The sequence below is a fragment of the Tachyglossus aculeatus genome, chromosome X4, assembly GCF_015852505.1.
Source record: "Tachyglossus aculeatus isolate mTacAcu1 chromosome X4, mTacAcu1.pri, whole genome shotgun sequence".
In the NCBI taxonomy this organism is placed as follows: Eukaryota; Metazoa; Chordata; class Mammalia; order Monotremata; family Tachyglossidae; genus Tachyglossus; species Tachyglossus aculeatus.
The window spans coordinates 33475351-33482434 of NC_052098.1; the positions used below are offsets into that span (position 1 = coordinate 33475351).

General features: G+C 41.6%; 1 non-coding gene across 1 annotated transcript; it reads left to right on the forward strand.

Annotated features, from left to right (window-relative positions):
• The first annotated feature begins 1972 nt into the window (after positions 1 to 1972).
• Positions 1973 to 2110, forward strand: LOC119948458. The gene has a single exon (XR_005456852.1). It is a non-coding gene; the product is annotated as a small nucleolar RNA SNORA7 (small nucleolar RNA).
• Positions 2111 to 7084: the final 4974 nt, after the last annotated feature.

A 7084-nucleotide genomic window follows, 5' to 3' on the forward strand; every position in this document is an offset into this window, starting at 1 on the left:
GCTCTCAAGAAATGCATAACAATCCACAAAACATACAAGACACATACACTCACAGAGCCCGCTACAACTACAATTCCACAAATATTCTTTTACAGAATTACAATTGTGATGCTTTTCTCCTGACCTTGGATGGCGGGAGTCCACAAAGGAGAATTCCAGACTAAGGGAAGACCTCCCACTACTGCAGTAGAAGTGTTCATTGGTAGGTCTCACTGTTGCTATTGCTTAGCTGAGTCAACATTAACAATACCATTCAATCAATCAATCAATCAATCATTTATTGAGCGCTTACTGTGTGCAGAGCACTGTACTAAGCGCTTGGGAAGTACAAGTTGGCAACATATAGAGACGGTCCCTACCCAACAGTGGGCTCACAGTCTAGAAGGGGGAGACAGAGAACAAAACCAAACATATTAATAAAATAAAATAAATAGAATAGATATGTACAAGTAAAAGAAATAAATAAATACAGTAATAAATATGTACAATCATATATACATATATACAGGTGCTGTGGGGAAGGGAAGGAGGCAAGACGGTGGGGTGGAGAGGGGGACGATTCAATATTCAACTCCTTCAATGTCTGTCCAACAGGAATAACAACACTTGCCAAGTCGTCACCTCAGAAATAGCCTTATTAAAGTGATCTTAGCCTTATTAAAAGCACATCTCCTCCAAGGGGCCTTCCCGACTAAGGCCTTATTTCCTCTTCCACTCCTTTCTGTCGTCCTTACACTTGGATTTGCACCTTTTATTCACCCCTCCCTCAGCCCCATAGCAGTTATGTATGTATCTGTAATTTATTTATTTATATCAATGTCTGTATTCCCCTCTAGACTGTAAACTCCTTGTGGGTGGGGAACATGTCTACCAACTCTGTTATGCTGTACTCTCCCAAGCCCTTAGTACGGTGTTCAGCACACAGTAAGTGTTCAATAAATACGACTGATTAAGGAGTGTGTTACCAGCTTTAGCAGGTCACATTTAAGACTGCCAGCTGTAAAGTGTACTAAAAGTTTCATTATCATATTTTTCCAGCTAAATTTGCTCAAGTGAATTCCTGGGCTGCATTCTCTTCCTTCTGATACAAATATGTATGTGCATTTTTTCATATTCATTTAATGATGTCACAATATTAAGTAGCCAAAAGGGAACCTTAATAATTGCAGGTCACTCAAAGATCAATCAATCAATCAATTATATTTATTGAGCACATACTACATGCAGAGCACTGTACTAAGCACTTGGGAGAGTAAAATAAAACAGAATTAGCAGACATGTTCCCTGCCCACAGTGAACTTGCAAGTCTAGAAGGGGAAACAGACAAAGATAACATGATTTTAAAAAAAACAGTGCTCGATAATTACAGTATGTCTTTCAGGCTGTCCCTTCACAGACCCTAAAAGATGCTATTGTGTCCATAAATGCCCAGATTGGTTAAAGAAAGAAGAGCAAGGGATAGAGGGAACAAAACTTGGGCTCTCTCAAAAATCTCAGATGTGAATCCATTGACTGTTGAAGGATGTGGGAGAAATGAATGGGAAATATGCTTTGGGTGGCAGGAAAAGCAATGGGAGCTGGAACTGAAAAATAATAGCAGAATAGAAAGGACTGTGAAAATCTGACCTAGGAGAGAGACTTGAGCAAGAGGGAGACTTTTCCCCACAGGTTAGAAAAAAATTACACAGGATCTCCTCGAAAGAGGAGAGAGGGGGCAGGAGAAATATGTAATAAATGCATATTATCTCACTTTAGGAGTGGGATTTGTCACCGGTTCCCACTGGCAAGTGCTTGTTTGTGTAAGTTAGGAATTGATCCAGGGAATGGAGACCTTGCCCCTCTGATCTATAAGAAAGTATGTCTCCTCTAGATTAATAGCTCTGGGAGCATTTTACAACAGCCCAGTAGCCCTGAATTTTTTCTCAAAAGTAATCCCAGAAGATAAATAATATGTACATGTACGCACCTTTTACCCCTCTCAAGATCACACCTGGAGAGTTTGCAGTACTCTACCAGTCTTGGCTACAGGAGGGAGAGTCAAGCAGAGGCATACACATTCCATTCCTAGCTTGGGAAGTGGCTAGCGAGTGGAAGGCTATTGGCTATAAGTCAAAACTCACCCATGCTGGGCAGCAGCGGCATGGGAGACAGTAGAAGGTAGAGACTCAAGTTTACTGCACGGAAGAAGGCAATGGTAAACCACTTCTGCATTTTCACCAAGAAAACTCTGTGGATAGACTACCAGAAGGATGGCAGATGGAGGCAGGCCATTCTGGGAGAGATGTGTCCATGGAGTTACTATGGGTTGGAAATGACTCGATAACATAAGGCAAGACACAACTTTTAGTCACCTATCCTGTTCTGTGTATTCATCTTGAAATGCTGATAAATGAATTCATTCATTAAACCTCTGAGCCTTTTACAAATTGGGAAGGGAAACAAATGTAATAAAGAAATAACATGCTGTTTTCAATAGGCAACAATTAATGGAAAATGCTCTGATATCTACAGAAAACTCAACTGCACACTGATTTACCTCCCTCCTAATTCCCTCAGGAAAGTTTATGAGTAAACAAATGTGCCAATTTGCTGCATGCATTTGAATAGACCCTGCTCCAGGAATTTGCCTAGAGTGGCAGAACTAAAGGAGGGGGATGAGTAAAATGAAATTTTAAAAGCGAAGGTGTGGCCTGATGTTATGGTTTGGGTTTGCAAAGCTCCATTTTTCCTATTCCACCACACACACACACACAAACACACATATTTTTGAAGATGAAGTTATTGATGGGGAAGTCCCACACAGCAGAAAAAAAAAAGTGATTCAGGACCGAAAAACTCTCCAGCATTGCTAACAGGTAAGGATAATACCTGTTGCACTAGTGGGTATCTACGAGTGGGTCTGTTTTTGTTTTCAACTCTGTCTTCCTACAACTCGGTGTTCACAAAGACTTAACTCTATGAGAGCAACCCCCTCTACCGATTTCTGCCCGCCCACTAGCCTGGTCCATCTGTCACAGTGGTCTTTCAGAAGTCCACTGCTACATGCATTGTTTGAGATTATGCTTCACCAAATTTTTAAAATTATTTTCTGCCATCGGGGGTGGTGTGTACCCTCTTTCAGTCACCCATACAGCAGCTGCTGGAGTATGCTGCTGTCATCCATTCTCTTCATGTCCCACCCAGCATTGTCTCAGTGCTGGTGAGCAGGCTGCATTTCAGAATCAATCCATCGATTTGTGGTATTTATTGAGTGCTTACTGAGTGCTATACTAAAAGCGCTTGAGAGAATACAGAATAACAGCACCGGTAACCATGTTTCCTGGCCCACAAGGAGCTTTTGTTTTTGGTAATCTCGTACTGCCATTTAACGTTGAGTGTGGTTCATAGATGATGATGCTGATAAAACTCAATCCAGCTGGACAGTAAACTCTTTGAGGTCAAAGATCATGTCTTCTATCTCTATTGTACTCTCCTAAGTGCTCAGTACAGTACTCTGCACAGAGTAAGGGCCCAATAAATACTACCGATTGATTGACTATTGATTGATTTATTCAAAGAGGAAATGAGCTGGGTTCCCTTCAAGGAGTTGCAGGGTCATTAACATTCATTTTGATTCACTGCAGAACATCAGCATGGCTCAGTGGAAAGAGCATGGGCTTGGGAGTCAGAGGTCGTGGGTTCTAATCCCAGCTCCGCCACTTGCCTATGTGACCTTGGGCAAGCCACTCAAATTATCTGTGCCTCAGTTGCCTCATCTGCAAAATGGGGATTAAGACTGTGAGCCCCACGTGGGACTACCTGATTGCCTGGTATCTCCCCCACTGCTTAAACAGTGCTTGGCACATAATAAGCACTTAACAAATACCATCATCATTATTATTATTTTGACTAGCAGGTACACATGTTCATCAGTAGCATAATAAGCACTGCCGCTAGCCTCTCAAAAGAGACAGACACATACCTCAAACCAAAGCTATATCTATGTAACTTACAGTCTTTCAAACTACATCCCAATGCATAGCCCTTTCTTCCAAAATACATATTTGTCTCAAGACCTCCTGTTCCCACTCATGTTCCCAATGAGTTCAGTCCCCTCCCCTTTCTGGAGGCCCAGTCCGTTGTCATACTCAATACTTACCTTGCTTACAGTACTTTCACTCTAGTAAATCACCTGCTCAGGCTCCTCCACTGATTCAAGGGCCCAGTCTGTTCATTCATTCAATCATATTTATTGAGGGCTTACTGTGTGCAGAGCACTGTACTAAGTGCCTGGAAAGTGCAATTCAATCTGAGGTGATAATAAAAGACTTTTAGTCTGTTGTCTCTTGTTATTCCAGGGTCTATTTTACTTACTACTTACTTTCAAACTAAGGCCACCCCAGTATAACACCCATTCGGCCCCCTCCCATCACTCAAGAGCCTAACTAAAAAGACCACCAATTAGGGTTCCAGGTGTGGAGGAGGGAGAGGCAGTGGGAGAATGAAGGAATCCCATCAGCATCCAGCTTATCTCTCATTCAAGTGTCCAAGCCTATTAGCTTCTGGGAGCTCAGAAAGTCAGGTGACTTTCCCTGAGAAGCACAGAAGCAGCATGGCTCAGTGGAAAGAGCACGGACTTGGGAGTCAGAGGTCATGGGTTCGAATCCTGGTTCTGCCACATGTCTGCTGTTGACCTTGGGCAAGTCACTTAACTTCTCTGAGCCTCAGTTACCTCATCTGTAAAATGGGGATTGACTGTGAGCCCCACATGGGATAACCTGATCACCTTGTAAACCCCCCCAGTGCTTAGAACAATGCTTTGCACATAGTAAGCACTTAACAAATGCCATCATTATTATTATTATTATTGTCAACTGTGTGACCTTGGGCAAGTCACTTAACTTCCCTGGGCCTCAGTTCCCTCATCTGTAAAACAGGGATGAAGACTGTGAGCCCCACATGGGACAACCTTGATCACCCTGTATCCCCCCCAGTGCTTAGAACAGTGCTAGGCACATAGTAAGCGCTTAACAAATACCACCATTATTATTATTATTATCATTTCCCTAGAAATTACCTTCTCTCCCATGATAATATAATCATTTAAAATTCCTTATTACAGAATCTTATCGAAGACCTTTTGAAAATCCCAGTATACCATGTACATTGGTTGCCTTCTCTTGCTGTGTTTACTGCCCTTTCAAAACACTCCAACGGTCTAGTGAGACATGATTTTCCCTTATAAAAACATGTGATTTCTCTCAGCAGGTTGTGTTTCTCTAAGGGCTCACTGGTTCCAAACAATCATTGATTCTAGCTGTTTGACAGATATGTATGTAAGATTCATTAGGGGATAACTCTGAGGCCACCTCTGGGGGCCCCTTGAGCCCCCCAGTTCAGGGGCCACTTGTAAGAATAGGTTGCACATTCATGCCATGAGTTCTGCAATATAACCACCAAGTTCCAAATCCAGTATATCAATTTGCTTAAAACCCCTGCTGTGGTCACCACAGCTGGATACAATTCCTCTGCCTGTCCAGGGGGTCACCACTTATCTGCTGTATGACCTTGGACAAGTCACTTCACTGTGCCTCAGTTTCCTCATCTGCAAAATGAGGACTTAATACCTGTTCTCCCTCCTACTTGGACTGTGAGCTCCATGAGGGACAGGGACTGTGCCAACCTGATTAGCTTTGTATTTACCCGAATGCTTAGAACACAGCTTGACATACAGTAACAACTTTACAAATATCATAATCATCGTTAGTCAATGGAACCTATTGAATATCTACAGTGTGCAGAGCACTGTACTGTGCACTTGGAAGAATATAACTGATGTAGGAGACATGATCCCTTTCCACAAGGAATTTACACTATTTTTACTGAACCAAACTTGGTTATTGCCCCAGTCTCAGCTCACATTTCCGACTCATTTTCCTCAGTCTGGCTGAGTGATCTGGTGTATAAACTATGGCATTTGTATTAAGTTTTGAATTTATACCCTTAGGAATTGCATAGTGCTCCTCTTGTCTGATAGAGTTTTTACATTGTTCTTCACACAGTGCCACTAGAGACCTACCTGCTCACCTCTGTCCTTATTTAGATCTTTGAAGACTTGAGACAACTGAATGACTCATCTTTTCAATAAACACGTTCTCTATTGCACAGAGCATTTAGTAATGGATAAAACCCAGCACCTTTGACTGTCCCCAGTTCTACTGTTCAGGGCAAAGGAATGCTACATATAGCGCCCCAGGTTTCTCCACCAATGAAGCATGACTGCTTCCAAGCTACTCCTCACAGGGTGTCTGTAGAGATTAATGAAAAAATGTTGTCAAACTACTCTCAACTTCCAAAAACAAAGGCACAATGTAAATGCAAGGTAGTACTGTCAATAGAGCAAGACTAATGGAAAACACATTTGTTATATTGGAAATGTCTTCAAAAGAGCAATAGAAAGAAATGAAACCATTTCCTTTGGAAAATAGGAGAATATAGTTCTAGATAATATATGCATAGATAAAAGAGCACATGCCAAACCTGATTTCAGTTGACATCATAAATGTACTAAATATGTATGTATATGTATGCATATACAATACTTGATGTGTAAGCATAAATCTAGATGCATCTACTGGAGTAAGAATGTGCCCCGAACATGATATTTCCCTGCCTGCTGTTAGGCTTGCTGGGTACTGTAATTGCCAGTCATTGTCACAAACCTTAAATTTGCTTTGACATCACAGCCTCAGCAAATTGTAGGCTATCTGCAGACACAGTTCACTGGTCTCTGCTCATTCATTTTCTTATGCAACACAATCATTTCCCAGCAAGAATACAATGGTAAGAGAGTCACTTCCCTGTCAGACCCATGCAACACTGTAGTTAAACTCCAGGGGGTTATACAAATACAAATAAAGTCTGAATTCTAAAATTTCTTGAGAAGAGTTTTAAAGTGCAGAACAAAGAGTAACTTTCTGAAGGAAGAAAGTAATTCAGGCTCCTCAATGGTAATTGGTTTATATTTTTATAAACTGTAGGAAAACCACAGAGTAGCTTGTTTTAGGGTACCCTCAGCATCAAGATGATAATCTCCTAAGTAAAT